Here is a 20,265-nt window from a genome sequence, read left to right as displayed (position 1 = left end):
CTCCTTCTCTTCCGACGACCTTCTCCTTCACCTTACTCATCTCCTTTCCGAACAGCTTAATTCCCGTCGCTCCACAATCTTCCTCTCCCTGGACCTCGAACCTGCCTATGACCGCGTACGGCATTCCGGTCTCTTCTTCAAGCTCCATACCTTCGCCCTTCCCATTAACTACGTCCGTCTGATCGGCTCATTTCTCTCCCACCGTCCTTCCTACGTCACCTTCCATAACACAGATTCCTACACCTTTTTCCCCTCCACCGGTTTGCCCCAAGGCTCCGTCCTCTCCCCCCTTCTGTAACTTTTGTATACGGCGGACATGCCGCCGCCGTCACCCCCCGTCCACCTTCTCCAGTTTGCCGATGACACCGCCTTCCTCGCCCTTGCCCCCACTCTGCAGCGTTCCCAACACCTTCTCCAATTCCATCTTGACTGGTTCGCTGCTTGGTGCAACCAGTGGTTGCTAAAGATCAATCCCTCCAAAACCCAGGCGATCATTGTAGGCAAAACCACCCCTTCCTTCCGCCTCCTCGATTTCTATCTAACCATCTGTGGCCGTCCTATCGCCCTCACTACCACCCATAAGTACCTTGTCATCACCCTCGACCGTCGCCTCTCCTGGACCCCCCAACTCCAGACAATCCAAGCAAGGCACACTCCCGACTCCGTCTCCTCAAGCTCCTGGAACCCTTGACCATACTCCACACCTATAAATCCCTCATCCGCCCTATCCTCTGTTACGCCCATCTCGCCTGGATCTCTGCCCGCCCTACCTTTTATAAATACCTTCAGATTCTTGAACGCCATGCTCTCCACCTCGCATAACACATCCGTCCCCCCTCCCCCACACGGATCCTGTACGACCTAATTCCATTCCCGCACCTTTTCCTCGAACAGATACAGATCCTCTACACCTCCCATAAACTCGATCGTCCACACCCACTTGTCCCACCCATCCTCTCCTACCCCCACCCGATACCATGCCTGTATTCCCACGTCCCACCTCGTCTCCATCTCTCCACCCACCTTACCGTCTCTCAAGTTGGCTTCCACCAGCTCCCCCTCCCTGATAATGCCCTCCTCCCCTCCATCTACCCCTCCTATCAAACTTGATCCTCCCCTTCCACTTCCTGTGTCTTTTCCTTTGAGCACCCTCCCTCCCTTCCCTCTCCTTTTCCCCCCATCTCCCCATCCTCCACCCCGCTTCCCCCGGGCTTCCCCTCCCCTTTCCTCCCTTCCTCCCTCCCCCTATCTCCCCTGCCCCCTCTCCCACCCCCCCCTCCGCCTCTTTGGCAGGTCCCCGGACTCGTACACGCTCAGTGGACATTCGCGCGCCGGTGATCATCGCCATCAGTGTCTAGTGTGTGTGCCTTCGTGTTTGTGTTTAGTGTTCTTTCGCCATCACACCACCATCGTTCACCTATGCCGTCGCAGTCAGCCGTGTTTTGTGCGCCTGTCAACAGGTTTTATTGTTTTTTCTTGTCCAGCGTGAACGGCTTCATGTATCTTGTTTTTCGAGTCTACAGCTTTTACCCGCCACTTTTATTGTATTATCTGTCCCTACTTTATGTCATTTATTGTACCACTCGCAGCTGAAGAGCAGCGTACTATGCCGCTGACAGCCCACCTTTGTACAAGGTGTTTAAAATAACAGTAAAGGATATAAAAAAGGAAGTAGCGTCACGTGGCGAGGAATGAGTGGCAAATAGATTCATGCATGGTGCACGTAGTATCGGAGAGAGTGCTGTATCTGTATATAACGGAGGAAGGCGTACGTCATGGGATTTGGCGAGCACCTCTCATTACAGATGTTGAACGTCGTGGGCTGGAAATATTTGTGAAACAGGACAAGTGACGAGCTGTGGCGGCACTAATATCAGACTTTAATGCTGGGCTCAGTGCAAGTACGTCTGAACACACAATCCACCGACGACTCCTAACGATAGGCCTCCGCAGCCTACGACCCACGCATGTGCCAATGTTAACACCATGACATCGGCAACTACGTTTGAAATGGGTTCAGACCTTTGGCACCACGACGTCGGCAATTACGACTGATATGGGCACTAGATCATTGGCACGTTGGCGCAGTGACAAGGCGTTGCATGGCCCGATGAACCCTTATTCATCATGCCGGTGGGATGACGCGAATCCGTCGTCTTCCAGGCGAATAGCTTCTTGACACGTGTACTGCGGGACGGCGACAAACTGGCGACGGCTCCGTTATGCTCCGGGGAACATTCCAGTGAACATCCATGTGTTCAGTAGAGCTCTTGCAAAGCTTCAAGACCCCAAGGAATATTGTACACTTGTTGCAGACCACGTACCCCCCTTCCTGACGACCATGTATCCCGACAGCAATGAAATTTCTTAAAAGATAATGTGTTATGGAGTGGTTCGAGGAACACAGTGGCGACTTCCAGTTGATGTGTTGGCCCCCGCAAATTGCCAAACCTGAACCGAACACATCTGCGATGTGATTGAACATGGCGTCAGAGCTCACCGCCCGCTCCCTGTAATTTACGGGAATTAGGTAACTTCTGTGTACAGACGTCGTGCCATCTACCTCCAGCGACCTACCCCAGCTCATTGCTTCCATCCCAAGACGCGTTTTCACTGTTTTCCGTGATACAGGTGTACCTACCGGCAATCAGGAAGGTGGTCATAATGTTCTCGCTCATCAGTGTATTTAAGATGTCTCTGCTAAGAGTCGTCAAGAGCATTACTCTGGGGTAGGAGACATTTGCAATTTCATTTTTTGCATTGTGAAGCTGTAAACAGCCCACACAAAAAGTGTTCATCACTTTCTTGATGCGACGCCCCGTGTCATCGGAAAGCATCGCTTAGTTTCCCGTTACGGACAAATTGATTTCTAAGCGGATTTTTAAGTGCCCACACGATACAGAGGTTCCTGATTAGTCTACTGCGGTATTTGTTTTATTGATATGTATTAACTGGGACAGTAAAACTCGAAGAATAAAGAGTACTCCAACAGCGACAGCACCGTTCTGGCCCGCGCTGATTGGTACGAGCTGGCATGGAGCGCTATTGAATCACTATAGGAGTATTGTTTTCTCCCCGTGTTTTACTGCTCCTGTTAATAAATATCAAATACCGGAGTAGATTAGTTGGGAGCGGTCCATCGAATGGGCACTTCAAGTTTTAGTTTAAAACTAATATTGTTTTTATTGGGAAACAAGTCGGAGCTTTTTGTTGACACGGGGCATCGCTTGAAAGATCCGATTGACAGTAACTGTTTTAGTTCACATTAGCTACGCAACGCCCAAACTAAACAAAAAATATCAACTGAAACTCCAATGTAACTGCGCCTGGTAACTCTTAGGGGAGACACACGATATATATAGATCGAATTATCAGTAAAAATTATGTGATTCGTTGCTTTGAAAGTTAATAAAAGGAGTATTGTCCATTTATGTCGAGAAACCAGTCACATGAAGAGATTATAAATACTAATTGCAGTACTTGTAGCACACCACGATCATTTAAATAAAGTCTAAACCAGGGACTCATTGTCATACAAAGGGATTAATTGTTCCCAGTGTACTTAGTAGGATGCAATTAAAGAGGGAGCATACTGAAATGCACCCAGCTGTAACCAGTGCGACACCTCATTTTTATTAAGCACTTGAACTAATTTCATAATGCGATAGTACGGTATGCAGATTTTCTGCTGGTAACATAATGCGTACATAATGTGGATTTGATTCATATATGGGGCTTGAACTGTGTTGCAACGTCGCCGTCATAAGCCACGTCATGAGAGCGCCGTTCCACCCGCAATCCAGCGGCGAAGTTGTATACGAACTTCGTGCCTCCCACACACAGAATCACACTGTGTTGCTCTTCTTGCCTTCCTATCGCTCGCAGCCACACCACAGGCCACCGATAGCGGAGCTGTGGACGTGGCCGGGGCCACCACACTTTGCTTCAGTTGCTGCACACGCCGTTGCAGGCGGCACTCACTCCGCTCAGACAGGCAAAGTATGACACTAACATTTCGGTCTTTTACAGATGGTATAGAGGTCGAAGGTGCTGAGGTATCATTGTACGTCGTGCTGGACATCCCATGACTCTCCTGCAGAGACCGAGAGGATTGCTGCGAATCAAGTTCGTCCATGTCAGTTGCGTGAGCTTGCCACCGGCTTGATGTGTTAAGGTTCAGTGCCTGCCTGGACGCAGCAGCCCTTGCTTCCTCTGGCTCCCGTAGGCCAAACTCCGTCGGTTCCAGTCCCAGACGGAATTCGACGCCCTTTCACAGTCATAGCCGTCTCGACAGCAATCGTCGTATGGTGATGGGCCCCTTTTCCGGCCAGGTGTCCCCATGTCACCTCACGCCCGTCTACAGTCACCGAGAAGCCTCCATCTCCATTAGCTGCCCGCATCTCGTGGTCGTGCGGTAGCGTTCTCGCTTCCCACGCCCGGGTTCCCGGGTTCGATTCCCGGCGGGGTCAGGGATTTTCTCTGCCTCGTGATGGCTGGGTGTTGTGTGGTGTCCTTAGGTTAGTTAGGTTTAAGTAGTTCTAAGTTCTAGGGGACTGATGACCATAGATGTTAAGTCCCATAGTGCTCAGAGCCATTTGAGCCTCCATTAGCTAGTTCACCTCTAGATGCAGATCTACGCTCTCTGCCAAGTTCTTCAGCTGGTGTCCCCAGGCAGGCGCAGGGCTTATGTCTGGGCGTGAAGTTGGCATCTGCTTCAGCTTCTGTATTCTCATTGCCACCTGCATCATCCAGACCTCACCCCCCCCACCCCCACCACCATCGTCGTTCGCTCATCTATACTACACGACGATGAGGATGTTGGGAGCATGGTCCTGGGGGGGGGGGTTATGTGGTATTACTTATCGATACCACCAGATGACGGTAATGGAAATACAAGTTTCCGCTCGGCATCGATAGTGGTATCACGAAATCATGGGAACCCAATGGTGCGCGTCTGCTAAGCCACATTTCCAACGGCTCCATACCAAGAGTGCCGTCTGCCATTGCGAAATAGGGTGGCAGTGGCAGTGGCAGCGGCAGCCAGTCAGCACTTTTCCTCTTGGAGTCAACAGGCTACGAAACCTGGGTTCATTCTCCATCCTTGTTGACAATAACGTACTGGACTCTGTTTCTTGCTGTCTTATTTGAAATGAGTCTTTGTAAGTTTGGAGAAATGAATTATCATTTTCTTGTGTTAACTTGTTCAACAATCATTTCTGTTCTTGCCCAGCTTCCTATGAAGACGGTTCTGTACCCGCCTCTTTTATCATTGTGTACATAGTCGTTCATAACAGACAGTACAAATTACGAGGGGTCCACGCTGTGTTCCGGAGCGTGTGGGGCGTCTACCGTCTGGATACTGACGCTGTTAAATAGATCGAACTTAGGCTGGCGAAACGGAAGGTAGGAGAAGTGTGCTTACTAATGCTCTGGCGAGGAATTGCGGACGCCACCCAACTTATTACGTTAGAATGGAACGTGACTAACACAAATATAACGTTTCTAAGGTAAGAAAATTTTTAAAAATTACTACCCATTTCTATAACGTTTACACAGTGTACACATTAAATGGATTACTTTATCTATATGTGGACCGGCAGTGGAATTAAACTTAGATATTAACGTAAAGAAACCGCGAAAGGACAACCGACCAGAGAGCTACGGATACGCCTTACTTAAAAAATTCAAATAGTCAAAATCTACCAGTAAAGCTCTGTGTCTTAATCCATTTAATGTGTGCATGGTTTTAATGTTACAGAAATGGAAAGCATTTCTTTTTCTCAAAAAGTTTACGCTTTAGGAACATCACATTACATTGTTACTAATACTGACAAATGAGTCTAATAGTTGGCTTGGCGAACCCAGTGCCTCAACAGAGCGATAGTAGCGCGCTGCTCTTACCTACCGTTTCGTCCGCATTACTTCGATTTATTTAAATGCCTCCGTACCCGGACAGCAGCCACCGCACACGCTCCGGGAACACACAATGGACACCTAGTAGGTTTTGTTATCAGCCTTTACGATTATTATTTTATTGGTGGCAAACACACACAAGCGTGTCGACTTCCGGTAAGTCTGACCTTCCACATAGTGTTCTCTCTCCTGATCACTAGAGACCCCCAATACGTGACAAAAAATATTATCAGCGTATTTCTATACATAAATGTCATTAGTTTCAATCATTAACATTAGTTTTTCTCTTCACTCACTCCAGGTCCCAATATCTTCGTGGAAAACAGTTTCGAGGGTTCGTTGCTTAGCATCGGTTCACAGGAACACATTTTAATTGGTAAAGTTATGACCGATCCTGATATGAGCACAGGTCAGTCCCATTTTCGGCAGTTGTTCCACGGTACATGAGGATTGTTTCCATCTCTTTTTCATTTTAGTTACCACTTTACTGGTTTATAGTCAAGTAACGGTTTCTGATTCCTAATTCCATTCTCACATTTATAATCTGGACATTCATCACTGATGATCGTTTCACGTATTGAAGAAGGCTGAGAATTTTGCCAAGGCACGCGAACTCTTACCACGCGGCATTCTGTAATCACACCCTCCACGACATGACGTAGCATTGTAAGTAACCATTTGCTCTTATGAAATCAAAAATATTATTTCTATATACTAATAAACCGGTTCTTGTCTGACGCATGACATCAACGATTAGTTTCTTTATTAAATGCATAGAATTGTCTTTCTTGTTTAAATCTGTATACTCAGTATTTTAAGATATCTCAGATAATTTCATTTCCCCACAATCGAAGTATTAATTTATTAAAATTTTCTGTACGGATGTACACCGGAAGTTACAACTTAAAAATTGCGAAACCTGTTGTGTGAGCCTATAACGGACTTGAGTAAAAACGGCTACAGAAACTATTGGACGTTTCATTCAGTTTTATACTTCAACAGTTTTAATACGTGTATATAGACACCCGTTATACTGTATGAAATGGTCAATCAATCATGTATAGATTATGATAGCATTTTAAATTTTTAAATTGGGTCAACAATAACGTTAAATAAAGAAAATAAAATTTTTGTAGGTCGTTTAATTGATTAGATAGAAACCCTCCCTTTGGTACAGGTTTACAGGATAGAGGTTTACATTTCTGCGCTTTGAAGCAGGAAACTTCTCCGGTATACACTGCATGTATTTCAATTGCGACATTAGCAAGCTATGAAATCTTACATTATGAAAGAGAGCGGAAGGTCGTATCTGTTTCAATGTGACTAAAGCAAATCTTTTTCCCACCAAATCCTTGTATTACAAGTTGGTTTAGCACCACAACTCGCAGTTTGCGCTTTATGGTTCCAGGTGTGTGTCACATCATAACATTCCGCTGTTGTACATTTAGGCATCAAACCTTGGGACAGCTATAGGCACATATGCAAATGGCGATAATATTGCGCACATGAGGTATAAGGGCGCAATGTAGTAGCGGACCTGTCATTGTTCTTACGTGATCCATATAAAAAGCTTTCTGTCGGCGTTATGGCTGCACGACGGGAATTAACAGACTTCAAACTTGGATTGGTAGCTGGAGCTAGACACATGAGAAATTCAGTTTCGTAAATTATTAGGGAATTCAATATTCCGAGAGCCACATTGTCAAGACAGTGCTGAGAATAAAAATTTTCTGGCATTAGCTCTTATGACGGACAACGCAGTGGCCAAAGGACTTCGCTTAACGCCGAAGAATAGCGGCGTTTGTGTGGAGGTGTCACTGCTAACAGACAAGCAACACTGCCTGAAATAACCATAGAAACCAATGCTCGACATACGACGAACGTATCCGTTAGGACAATGCGGCAGAATTCGGTGTTAATGAGCTATGGCAACAGAGGACCGATGCGAGTGCCTTTGCCAAGAGCCCATCACCAGCAGCGCCTCTCGTGGGCTTGTCGCCATATCGGTTAGGACCTAGAACTGTAGCCTGGTAAGAGCTGATGGTAGGTTTCGAGTGTGCCGCAGAACCCACGAAGCCATGGATCCAATTTCACAACACCTGTGTAAGCTGGTGGAGGCTCTGTGATAGTGTGGGCTTATTTACATGGAACGGACTGGGTCCACTGTTCCAACTGAACTGATCATTGACTGGAAATGGTTATGTCTGGCTACTTGGAGACCATTTGTAGTCATCCATGGAGTTCATGTTACCAAACAACAGTGCAATTTTTATGGATGACAATGTGCCATGTCACCGGGCTACAGTTGTTTGCGATTGGTTTGAGAAACATTCTGGACGATTCGAGCAAATAATCTGGCCACACAGATGCCCGATGTGAATGCCATCGTACATTTCAAAATGGTTCAAATGGCTCTGAGCACTATGGGCTTAACATCTGAGGTCATCAGTCCCCTAGAACTTAGAACTACTTAAACCTAACTAACCTAAGGACATTATACACTTCCATGCCCGAGGCAGGATTCGAACCTGCAACAGTAGCAGTCGCGCGTTCCGGACTGAAGCGCCTAGTACCGCTCGGTCACCTGGGCCGGCTCATCGTACATTTATCGGACATAATTGTGTTCGAGCAAAAAATCCTGCACCTGCAACACTTTCGCAGATTTACACGGCTATATAGGCAGAATGGCTCAGTATTTATGTTGGGGACTTTCAGTGGCTTTTGGAGTCCATGTCACTTCGAGGTGCTACACTACACCGGGCAACAGAAGAAGTTCCGTCACGGTATTAGGAGATATCCCATTACTTTCATCACCTCGGAATACGTGCAACCTTTGGTGATAGTGTTTATAACATCACACCTTTGTAATTTTATTGTCATTGTCTTTTTCCTTGGTCCAACTTATACCTGGAGATGATCTGCAGAGCAGACTGAAATCAGTATTAGATAATAAAAAGTTTTGATCCAGACGGTGTCTATTTTGTCATTCCTATGCATTAAAGAAGTAAAATAACACGAAGAAATTATAAAAGTTTCTTATCACATCAAACTTTCATGTTAGTACTTTGGATTAATTATGTATTTCTTGCTGCTATAGGTAATGAGAAAGAAACGAACTTCTAGTCGATTATTTACATGTTATACAACAGATTTACAATCCTGTAGCTTCTCCATTTATCGAGGTATTGTGTTAAAAAGACGTTATATGCTATTGCATTAACTGGATTAATTCAGACTGTACATCTCAACTACATGATTCATTTTATAATCAAAAGTCATTAAACAGAAATAAATCAAATAAAAGTATTCATTATGTTTTACGCAGTAGGTATTCAGGATAACATTTCACGTCACTACCACCATAGGTTGATACAGATTAAAAGTGTCGGCGTAGCCACCATAGCTGTAGTCGAAGTAAATAGTGAACAGTGACTGACATACATAACCCACAAAACACCACATCCAGTGAGAGGATACCCGCAGTAATCAGAGCTACGCCGTTTGCCGGGATGCGCGCAAAAGGCCTTTACAGCGAATCTGCGTTTAATCAGCTTACCGTAATGCAGAGTATGGAGCTTTCCATACCGAAAAACAGACGAGTCATGGCGCTGCAGTTTTGCGGGGGAGGGGCAGCTGCAGATGCACGACAATCGTTCCGGAGATAATGCGTTTGTCTCGTTTTCTTGCGCTGGCCGACAATGACCGAGCCGAATGATGACTGCATCACAGTAAATTTTGAGCTGCTCATCAATGAATTACCCTGCTCCTCGTGAAACGAATAGCAGTTCGCGGCAACACCCTGTTCAAGCCAGTAGACTCACATGTGTCAGCAAAGGAGTTCAGATCCTCTTTTATATAGTCGGATTAAAGGTTTCTGTACTTTTCAGAATCAGTTAAAGCAAATACTGGGGTTTTTCCTTCCAGAAACATGAGTCACGTCCATAGAGGACGTCTCACCATGTCTTATTAGAATTCCAGAGATCTATTTTTTCTGACAATTTTGTAGTTACGCGCTCTATCTGACAATATTGGGAGAATTGGAGCTGTCCTATATCAAACAAGCTTTAGTCAGCGGTATAATCAGTCCTCCCACCTCTGATGAGTTGGGGCCATCGATATAACCCTCTCCTTCTTTGCTGCTATTAACCACCATATCTACATCTACATCTACATTTATACTCCGCAAGCCACCCAACGGTGTGTGGCGGAGGGCACTTTACGTGCCATTGTCATTACCTCCCTTTCCTGTTCCAGTCGCGTATGGTTCGCGGGAAGAACGACTGTCTGAAGGCTCCGTGCGCGCTCTAACCTCTCTAATTTTACATTCGTGATCTCCTCGGGAGGTATAAGTAGGGGGAAGCAATATATTCGATACCTCATCCAGAAACGCACCCTCTCGAAACCTGGCGAGCAAGCTACACCGCGATGCAGAGCGCCTCTCTTGCAGAGTCTGCCACTTGAGTTTGTTAAACTTCTCCGTAACGCTATCACGGTTACCAAATAACCCTGTGACGAAACGCACCGCTCTTCTTTGGATGTCTTGTGGACTGGAATTCACTGACGCAGCCTCGTAGCCAGTGTACGGTACCTTTCGGAAGACAGAGGAGACGGTTCGTTTCTCTAACGGTAGGTTGCAGTCTTATTCTATCTGCTGCCGCCCAGATGACCAGAGTTGCTTTTCGTAGACCGCTGCTAAAAACAGATACGTTGCTCTACTGACTCCTGCTTTCGTTTGCCTGCAGATTGCAATTCAGTTGCTATGATATGTTGCAGTTACGAGATTCTATTTATGGAATTAAATTTGGCGTCATATAGTGGATTTTAAGATTAAAGAGACATATCACATGGACAAAGGTTACCGGTAGCGCGAACTTTGTAGTGAAACACTTCAGTGAAAACTGTAAATCACTATTTATGAGAGGCAACCAGAGCAAGTGATGAAAACCGAAACAGCTGCGTCAGAACATTTATTAATCGTAACTAGTTTCGTGACATAGCCACCTCTTCAGCTAGCAAACTGTTGACAAGAACAAGATTCAAAAATCGAACTTAGAACTATCGGAAAACCAGATATACCAAATTAATATAATGTTGATTATCAAGTAACAATAACGAAAGGGTTTTATACCTAATATACGAGGGCAGTTCAATAAGTAATGCAACACGTTTTTTTCTGAAACAGGGGTTGTTTTATTCAGCATTGAAATACACCAGGTTATTCCCCAATCTTTTAGCTACACAACACTATTTTTCAACGTAATCTCCAATCAATGCTACGGCCTTACGCCACCTTGAAATGAGAGCTTGTATGCCTGCACGGTACCATTCCACTGGTCGATGTCGGAGCCAACTTCTTCATCATCCGCGTAGTGCCTCCCATGGATTGTGTCCTTCATTGGGCCAAACATATGGAAATCCGACGGTGCGGTGAGAGATAACCCCTTCACTGTCCCAGAAGACTGTAACCATGACTTTACCGGCTGAGGGTATGGCTTTAAACTTTTTCTTGGTAGGGAAGTGGGTGTGGCGCCACTCCATTGATTGCCGTTTTGTTTCAGGTTCGAAGTGATGAACCCATGTTTCATCGCCTGTAACAATCTTTGACAAGAAATTGTCACCCTCAGCTACATGACGAGCAAGCAATTCCGCACAGATGGTTCTCCTTTGCTCTTTATGGTGTTCGGTTAGACAACGAGGGACCCAGCGGGAACAAACCTTTGAATATCCCAACTGGTGAACAATTGTGACAGCACTACCAACAGATATGTCAAGTTGAGCACTGAGTTGTTTGATGGTGATCCATCGATCATCTCGAACGAGTGTGTTCGCACGGTCCGCCATTGTAGGAGTCACAGCTGTGCACGGCCGGCCCGCACGCGGGAGATCAGACAGTGTTGCTTGACCTTGCGGCGATGATGACACACACTTTGCCCAACGACTCACCGTGCTTTTGCCCACTGCCAGATCACCGTAGACATTCTGCAAGCGCCTATGAATATCTGAGATGCCCTGGTTTTCCGCCAAAAGAAACTCGATCACTGCCCGTTGTTTGCAACGCACATCCGTTACAGACGCCATTTTAACAGCTCCGTACAGCGCTGCCACCTGTCGGAAGTCAATGAAACTATACGAGACGAAGCGGGAATGTTTGAAAATATTCCACAAGAAATTTCCGGTTTTTTCAACCAAAATTGGCCGAGTAAAAAATAGTGTTGCATTACTTATTGAACTGCCCTCGTATAATATCCTTATAATACATAATATCCTTAAGGCGGGTCCACACTGAGCGCGCCGCGCCGCGCCGCGCTGCGCAAAACGGCTGTGCGCGTCTCTGCGCGCTCAGTGTGGACGGCGAACCGCGCTGCGCCGCGTCGTGCCGCGCCGCGCAGTTTTGCGGCTGTTGTCGGTACATCAAAGGAAATGGCGCGTTTGCGCGCGCTCAGTTTAGACGGGGCTTCGGCTCGCTCCATCTTCAGACCACGCGCGCGCTCCAACTGGAACACAGTGCGCGCCTCGCAGCGGCGCGGCGGGGCGCGGACGGCGCACTCCTCTCTGCTATTGCTGTGCGCGGGAGGCAGCAGCGCGGCGCAGCACGGCGCGGCGCGGCGCGCTCAGTGTGGACCAGCCTTCAGAAATGCCATGACGGCAAATATTAGTAGTCCCCAATAATCCTGCACAAAACTGGCGTCATGAAGCACTCAATCGTCATGAATAATACAGCCAGTGGCACTAGAGAAAAAAGTAACCCTAGAGTCAAACTTTTCAAATTAACACATAAATAACGTGCAAAGTCCCTCCGTAGCCCCTTTGCGGGGCGCGTTAGTTTGGCAGCACGTTCAGGTCTCGCCTGCACGTAATGCATGGACCTGCAGTAGCAGGGTGCGGTTAGTAGTGTGGCGTGTGCATCGCAGCTGTTGGTTGTGTTATTGCCTAGTTCTTGTGTAAGCTGAGTGTAGTGACAATGCTTACCGCTGCAGTGGGAGCGTTTGCAGTGGAGGAGGTTTTTCTGTGCAGCAGTAAACTTGACGGACGACATGAGGCGGCAGTTTAGATTGCTTTTTCCTCATTCGAGATGTTAACATCGTGAAACTGTGCCAGATTTAATTCGCAAATTTCTGACTACAGGTTCGATTCGTGAAGCGCCACGAACTGGTAGTCCCACAATTTTATCAGAACGGAAGCTTGCCGACGTTTTGGGCATCACGTTGCGAAGTCCAACAAAATAAAAGAGACTTTCTCAAAAGTCTACAGTCTCTTGTACGACACCACGTAAGGCGGTAACCAAAGAACTGAGGATGTATATGTATAAAATTACTGCTATGCGACAGTTACATTATATGGACCATGCAAAATGAATAGCCTATTGTGAATGGTTTCAGCAGATTGCTAACTGACTTGGAAATGGTGTTTCATATGCAACCTGTTAGACTGATGAGACTTTGTTTCACTTATCTGGCTCCATTAATCCAAAAATTCACGTATTTGGTCATCAGATAATGAAAATTGCGTTTGCATACAGAGAAAATCGGTCTGTTGGTTTCCTTAACGAAACATCGAATCATAGGGCTGATCTTTCTCGATACTACTGTCACTTCCGATGTCTTTCGTTCCCAGATAATTTATCCATTTATTGACGTGTCGAGTGAAAATGAGATGAATCACTGATTTTTTTCAACACGGCAACGTTACTGCTCATTTGGCACAACAATCCCTATGACACTAAATCTTTGGAGACGGAGTAATTATGAAAGGCTTCTGGCCTGCGCGCTCACCGGATCTGCCTCTGGCCGACTATTTCGTTTTCCGTGCCTAAAACATGTGTGTATCAAAATGACCAAAAGAAAATAGATGAAATGAAGACAGAGATAATTCGTTATCTGCGTTTGGTGACACGTCAAACGTTGGTAAATGTGTTCGCAAATAAATGTAAACGTTTTGGGCTAGACCTTCAAGAAAAAGGAAAACATTTCCAACATCTGCTGTGATACTGGTGAGTAGTCGGTATTTAATTGCAATTAATATAATTATTTAATTTTATTTTTTAATTGTAATAATGTTGGATCCCATCTCCCAACATAACTGCAGCCAGTAGCAGTGAATCCCGTCCCACAGATTATACAGTGAGATGAATGTGCTGCCAGCCTTACGCGGCCTGCAACGAGAGACACGGGGAGCTCGCCACTGCGGAGAGACTTTGCAGACGCAAGAATTCGTTGGTGAACGAAGAAGTTAGAAAGAGGGCTGAATTTAGTTATTGGAACTATGGCCTCATTACATTCACTGCTAGGGTTATACAAGTTGTTCCACTCTTACATAAACTAACGTGATGCGTAGAAGATATGTTGTACAACCGGACACATACTAAGAATATTTAAATATACATTTCCCTTTCCCCTTACGGGTAATAGCCTTCCTGCAGTGGTTATACCGGTTCTCGTCAGATCACCGAAGTTAAGCACTGTCGGGCGTGGCCGGCACTCAGATGGGTGACCATTCAGGCTGCCGTGCGCTGTTGCCATTTTTCTGGGTGCACTCAGCTTCGTGATGCCAACTGAGGAGCTAATCGACCGAAGAGTAGCGACTCCGGTCAAAGAAAATCATCAAAATGACCAGGAGAGCGGTGTGCTGACCACATGCCCCTCCCATCCGCATGCTCAACTGAGGATGACACGGCGGTCAGATGGTCCCTATGGGCCACTTGTGGCCTGAAGACGGAGTGCTTTATTTCACTTATGTTAAAAGGATTTGGAGAATGTCCACGCCTTTCTTTGTTAACTTCTAGCTTGCACTCCATGTCTTACGACTTGTCACAACTGGTGTATTTAACCATAAACTTTAAAAAATACCTTTTTTCTACTGTTTATAGAATTTAATTTAACCTGAGCTCTGTTACTTAATGAAACCTGACTATTGCTTAATCTCATTTGATTGAACTTAATTTTTAGTCTCTGTAATATACGCTGTTACGTTTGGGAGCGTCTATAACCTCGCCGTTGAGAACCCGTGTACCTCAAAGTGTTGTGGACAAATTCACATCTCTGACCAAAAATCAAGCGTCATCAACATTAAAATTTAATTTAAGCAATGGAAACGCTACATTTTCTATTCAAATATATGCCAAGTATTTTATTCATTAATATGACCTGGCGTGGCTTGCAAACTATAGTTTGTTTCAGAATTCATGATTCATATTTATTTCAGTTCCAACGGAGGGAAAAATCGATATGAAGCAATCTGCATTCATAATGAAATTAAGCATAAACAAATTAAGGTAAACATAGTCCCACGTCCTTCAAAATGAAGCTGTGATCACTGCACCGAGAAGGAAACAAGTGGATTCATGAATAAAATGATTTAATAAGGAGCAGTTGAACGGAATGGATAGTGTCATGAAAGGAGGGTGTAAGATGAACATCAACAAAAGCAAAACGAGGATAATGGAATGTAGTCGAATTAAGTTGGCTGATGCCGAGGGAATTAGACTAGGAGATGAGACGCTTAAAGCAGTGAATGAGTTTTGCTATTTGGGGAGCAAAATAACTGATGATGGTCGAAATAGAGAGGATATAAAATGTAGACTGGCAATGGCAAGGAAAGCATTTCTCAAGAAGAGAAATTTGTTAACATTGAGTATTGATTTCAGTGTCAGGAAGTCGTTTCTGAAAGTATTTGTATGGAGATGTAGCCATGTATGGAAGTCAAACATGGACGATAAATAGTTTGGACATGAAGAGAATAGAAGATTTCGAAACGTGGTGCTACAGATGAATGCCGAAGATTAGATCGGTAGATCACATAACTAATGAGGAGGTATTGAACAGAATTCGGGAAAAGAGGAGTTTGTGGCACAACTTGACTAGAAGAAGGGATCGGATGGTAGGGCATGTTCTAAGGCATCAAGGGATCACCAATTTAGTACTAGAGGGTAGGGTGGAGGGTAAAAATCGTAGAGGGAGATCAAGAGATGAATACACTAAGCAGATTCAGAAGGATGTAGGCTGCAGTAGCTACTGGGAGATAAAGAAGCTTACACAGGATAGAGTAGCATGGAGAGCTGCATCAAACCAGTCTCTGGACTAAAGACCACTACAACAGCAACAAGGAATCAGACACTTAGGACTATTAAAAAATTAATTTAAAAGAGAGGAAGCTGCCACAGCATTGTATCTACTGAAACTTCTGCGGACTGGGGAGAGAGGCAAACCATCACAATGAACAAGTTTAAAAACCGCGAAAATTCGTGAAATTGAGAAAAATAAAAATTAATAAAATGACGCAACAGATACAGATACTCGTCCTGCAACAAATGATGACAGGAATCGATTAAAGAAAGCTATAGCACGCCATGCAGTAATCAGAGCAACACGTGGGCAGACAGAAAGAATCAAGTAATAAAGTAACATGAAGACATTGAACTAGAAATAAGAAAACAGACAAAATGTAACTACACGAATAGACTTTCACTTTATGAAGAATATTTAGCAGGGATCGATGGTGAACAGGAATTGATACTTCAACATGTACCAATCAGCACGTGGTAGAGCAATGACAAACACGCGAAGTGTGAAACGTGTCTATTTACCCAGAAACACTAACTGCTTTCTACACAGGGACTGAAGGTGCATATGAAACAGGAGGAAATTGCAGTATAACCCGCAAATGGGGTTGAAGTAAAGATCCAAGTCTGTTAAAAATAGGGGATGATTCCAACATCACGTTCATGCAAACAGACCCCTTTAATTTATCTAAAGCATTGAGAGTGAAACAAACTAATAAAACATCTAAGTATGGTTCATTTGTACTACAACCGAACATAGCTGTCAGACGATCTATAGACGAAATTCTACTCATGTAAAAATCAAAAAAACTCGTGCTCATGCAAAATTATACTAAAAAGCAGATAATGCAAATTTTCTCCTAACGTTCTAAGTCCGAAATATCTCTACATGAAGAAAGAAAATAAAGTGTATCAGGACCATTCCAATACCTATGTCCACATCCCGGAGTGTCTGTGAGAGAAACAACTCGATGTAAAAAATGCTCGAACAAGGGTTTCAGCGCTCGCACAATCCAGAAGCCAGAGAGGGAGATAATGCTAATTCAGAGGGAGATAATGCTGATACCAACCCTTATGTCAACTCTCAAATAGAAGCCCCTGTTCCCAACTGTTAGTGAACCTCCCTGTCATCTGCCTAACCATACTAAATTGGCAAAAAGCTTCTAACAGACTCCCTCCACATACGAGGAAATACACTCACTTCACACAATCAAACCAAACATACAGTTTCAAAACAGAGTGCTACGACATGTTGAAAAGGATTAGGGTAACAAAAGATGCAACGACTGGAAAGAAAAGGTCACAGCTCTTTTCCTTACTTGAGGTTCGCTTCTGTGATATACAGGAATCTAGAAGTATCGAAAACCGAGAAACAACAAAAGTAACTGACACAAACATATGAAATGATTCCCATAGATCCCTTTCAACTTCGACAACTCGTTTCATGAAACACATAATGAGATGGTGCTGTGTAATGAAAAATAATTTTGCATATTGATGAGTGTGAAATAATGACACCAATGAGTACCAGCATTGAAATCCACAGACGATCGCTAAACATAAATGGACCCATTACTTTCGACGTAGGCAGGACGTTTCAGGAGTGATACGAAAGGTTGGTCGTGAAATTCTAGGTTTCAGAAATTGCTACTCAGCAGTAACAACTAGCAGTGATGAATAACTCGAACTAATCAGCGTATTATGTCAATTAATATGGATATGTAGCTTTATGATTGCTTTACGGCCTTCTAAAGGTAAAATCACATTCCACAATGAAATTTTAAATCGCATTGTGTGACGGAATGGTACACCATACAGAAGCAGGAAAATTAAAGAATATATCCTGCGGTATCTACATGAGGCTAAGAGAAAAAAATGCTACTCTAGATACACATCCAGAATACTACACTCTGCCTCTACTAAGAATGTCAATTAAGAGCAAAGGGGCAACGTGGAAATTCAACCCCCAAGGTGTGTTCGAGAAACAACCATTTGCAAAAACAATGAGCTGTGAAATGTTTTGGAATTTTCTTGTGTGTCGTCTAACGAGTAGGAAACATCAGTCCTGAACACTGCACAGATGATCTAATCGAATTCTGTATTTCTTGTCAAGTGGATATAATTTGTTCATTTCCGATTGGTTGAACAGGGCTGCATAAAAATATCTACACCATGGACGTTAAAAAGCAACGTTATCAGACCCATGTCACTAATCGTATGTTTAATAAATTCAGAAGCAGGCTGGCTACTTAAGTCTGTTTCCAGAATAGCCCTTTAGATGTTTATGATACTGTCACATTCGGGAGCGGTGCCATGACCCCAGGCTCATTGTACCTAATGGGAATGATATCCTAACATGAACGACTATGACGAAGATGGAAATCTGATTGCTTATACGTCTAGTTTTTTATACAGAGTTGTTGTTGTTGTTGTGGTCTTCTGCCCGAAGGGTGATTTGATGCAGGTCTCTATGCTACTCTACCTCTGCAAGCCTCTCCATCGCCTTATAACTACTGCAACCTACATCTTTCTGAATCTGCTTACTCTATTCATCTCTCGGTCTCCCTTTGCAATTTTTACCACAAACACCTCTCTCAAATGATAAACTGATGATCCCTTGATGTCTCAGAATATGTCCTGTCAACCGATGAATTTTTTTTCGGTCAGGCTGTATCAGAAATCTCTTGTCTCTTCAATTCTCTTCAGTACTTCCTCGTTAGTTACATGAACGACCCATCTAATGTTCCGCATTCTTCTCTAACACTACCCATTTCGAAAGTTTCTATTCATTCATTGTCCAAACGGTCTGTCGTCCATGTTTCACTTCCATGCATGGCTGCATTTCAGTCAAATACATTCAGAAACGACTTCCTAACACATCTATACTTGATGTTAAAGGGCCACAGAGTTATTCGTAAGCATCGCTGGGCTTTATGAAGATAACTGAGTGAAAACTACAAGAAGTTCATAAAGTAGACGTATATTAGCGAGCAAAGCCTGTCTCCATGCTTTAACTGCAGATGCTCTAACTAGGCATCGTTTCTGAAACGGCGAACAGCAACATTTGCGCGTTTCTCGGAACCTGTTGACACGAACTGACCGGAAATGAGCAACGGCGGCCTATTTTAGCCACGTGTTCTGTGAGTTGCCTAGTATAGGCACGAATTAATTCGATTCTACATTACGAAGCGGGTGATTTATCCACATTCTTTGAGACAGTTGCCCCCTCGTGTCACTACGCCATGGTGGCTATTACGAATCGGAATAAGGAGAGACGCCCTTTCCATTTACTTTCCCTTTTTTTTCGTCCAGTCTTCTGACTGACTTGATGCAGGCCTCAAGAATTCCTTTCCTGCACTAATCGCTTCATCTTATAGTGGTACATGCTCTCTACGTTCTCAATTATTTGTTCCAATCTCTATCTTCCCCAACAGTTATTTGGTCTCTACTGCTTCCTCTCGTACCATGGAGGTTACTCCACATTGTTTTAACATTTGTCCTGTCATCCTGTCCCTTATCGTTGTCACCGTTGACCCTATGTTCTTCCTTCGCTGACTCTGTGGAGAATCGTCTCATTCCTTATCAGTGAACCTAATTTTCAACATTCTTCTGTAGCACCACGTCTTCATCGCTTCACTTCCTTTCTATTTCGGTTTTCCGATAGTCCATTTCACTACGATACAGTTCTGTGCTCCAAATATTCTCAGAAATGACTTCCTCAAATTAAGACCTAAGCTTCAAACCAGTAACATCACTTCGCTAATTATTTAGTCATTGTTTTTTATAACCTCCTTCCTCTGTCCCTCATGGACTATTTTACTTCCAAGGTAACATAATTCCTTAACTTCGTCTACATCGCGATAACCGATTTTCATTTTAAATTTCGCACTCTTCTCTTTGCAGATACATCTCATTACTATTGTCTTTGTCCATTTTACACTCAGTTCATTGCGGTACTCATTAGCCTCTTCATTCCATTCAAAAGATACTGTAATATTTCTTCGTTTTCACTAAAGATTGCAATGTGATAAGCGAACCTGATCATTGATATTCTTTCACCCTTAATTTTAAAATCGATCTTCAATCTTCCATTTATTTCTGCCATTGCTTGTTCGATGCACACACTGAAGGAAGACAGTATACCTGTCTTACACCCCTTTTAACCCGAGCACTTTCTTCCTACTCTTCCAGTCTTATAGTTCCATCTTGATTCTGGCACATACTGTATATTACCTGTCTTTCTCTGTAGCTTACATCTATTTTTCTCAGAACTTCTAACATCTAGCATCATTTTA

This window comes from Schistocerca cancellata, chromosome 7 (genome assembly GCF_023864275.1).
Source record: "Schistocerca cancellata isolate TAMUIC-IGC-003103 chromosome 7, iqSchCanc2.1, whole genome shotgun sequence".
Taxonomy (NCBI): domain Eukaryota; kingdom Metazoa; phylum Arthropoda; class Insecta; order Orthoptera; family Acrididae; genus Schistocerca; species Schistocerca cancellata.
Note: the sequence above shows the minus strand (reverse complement) of the source record.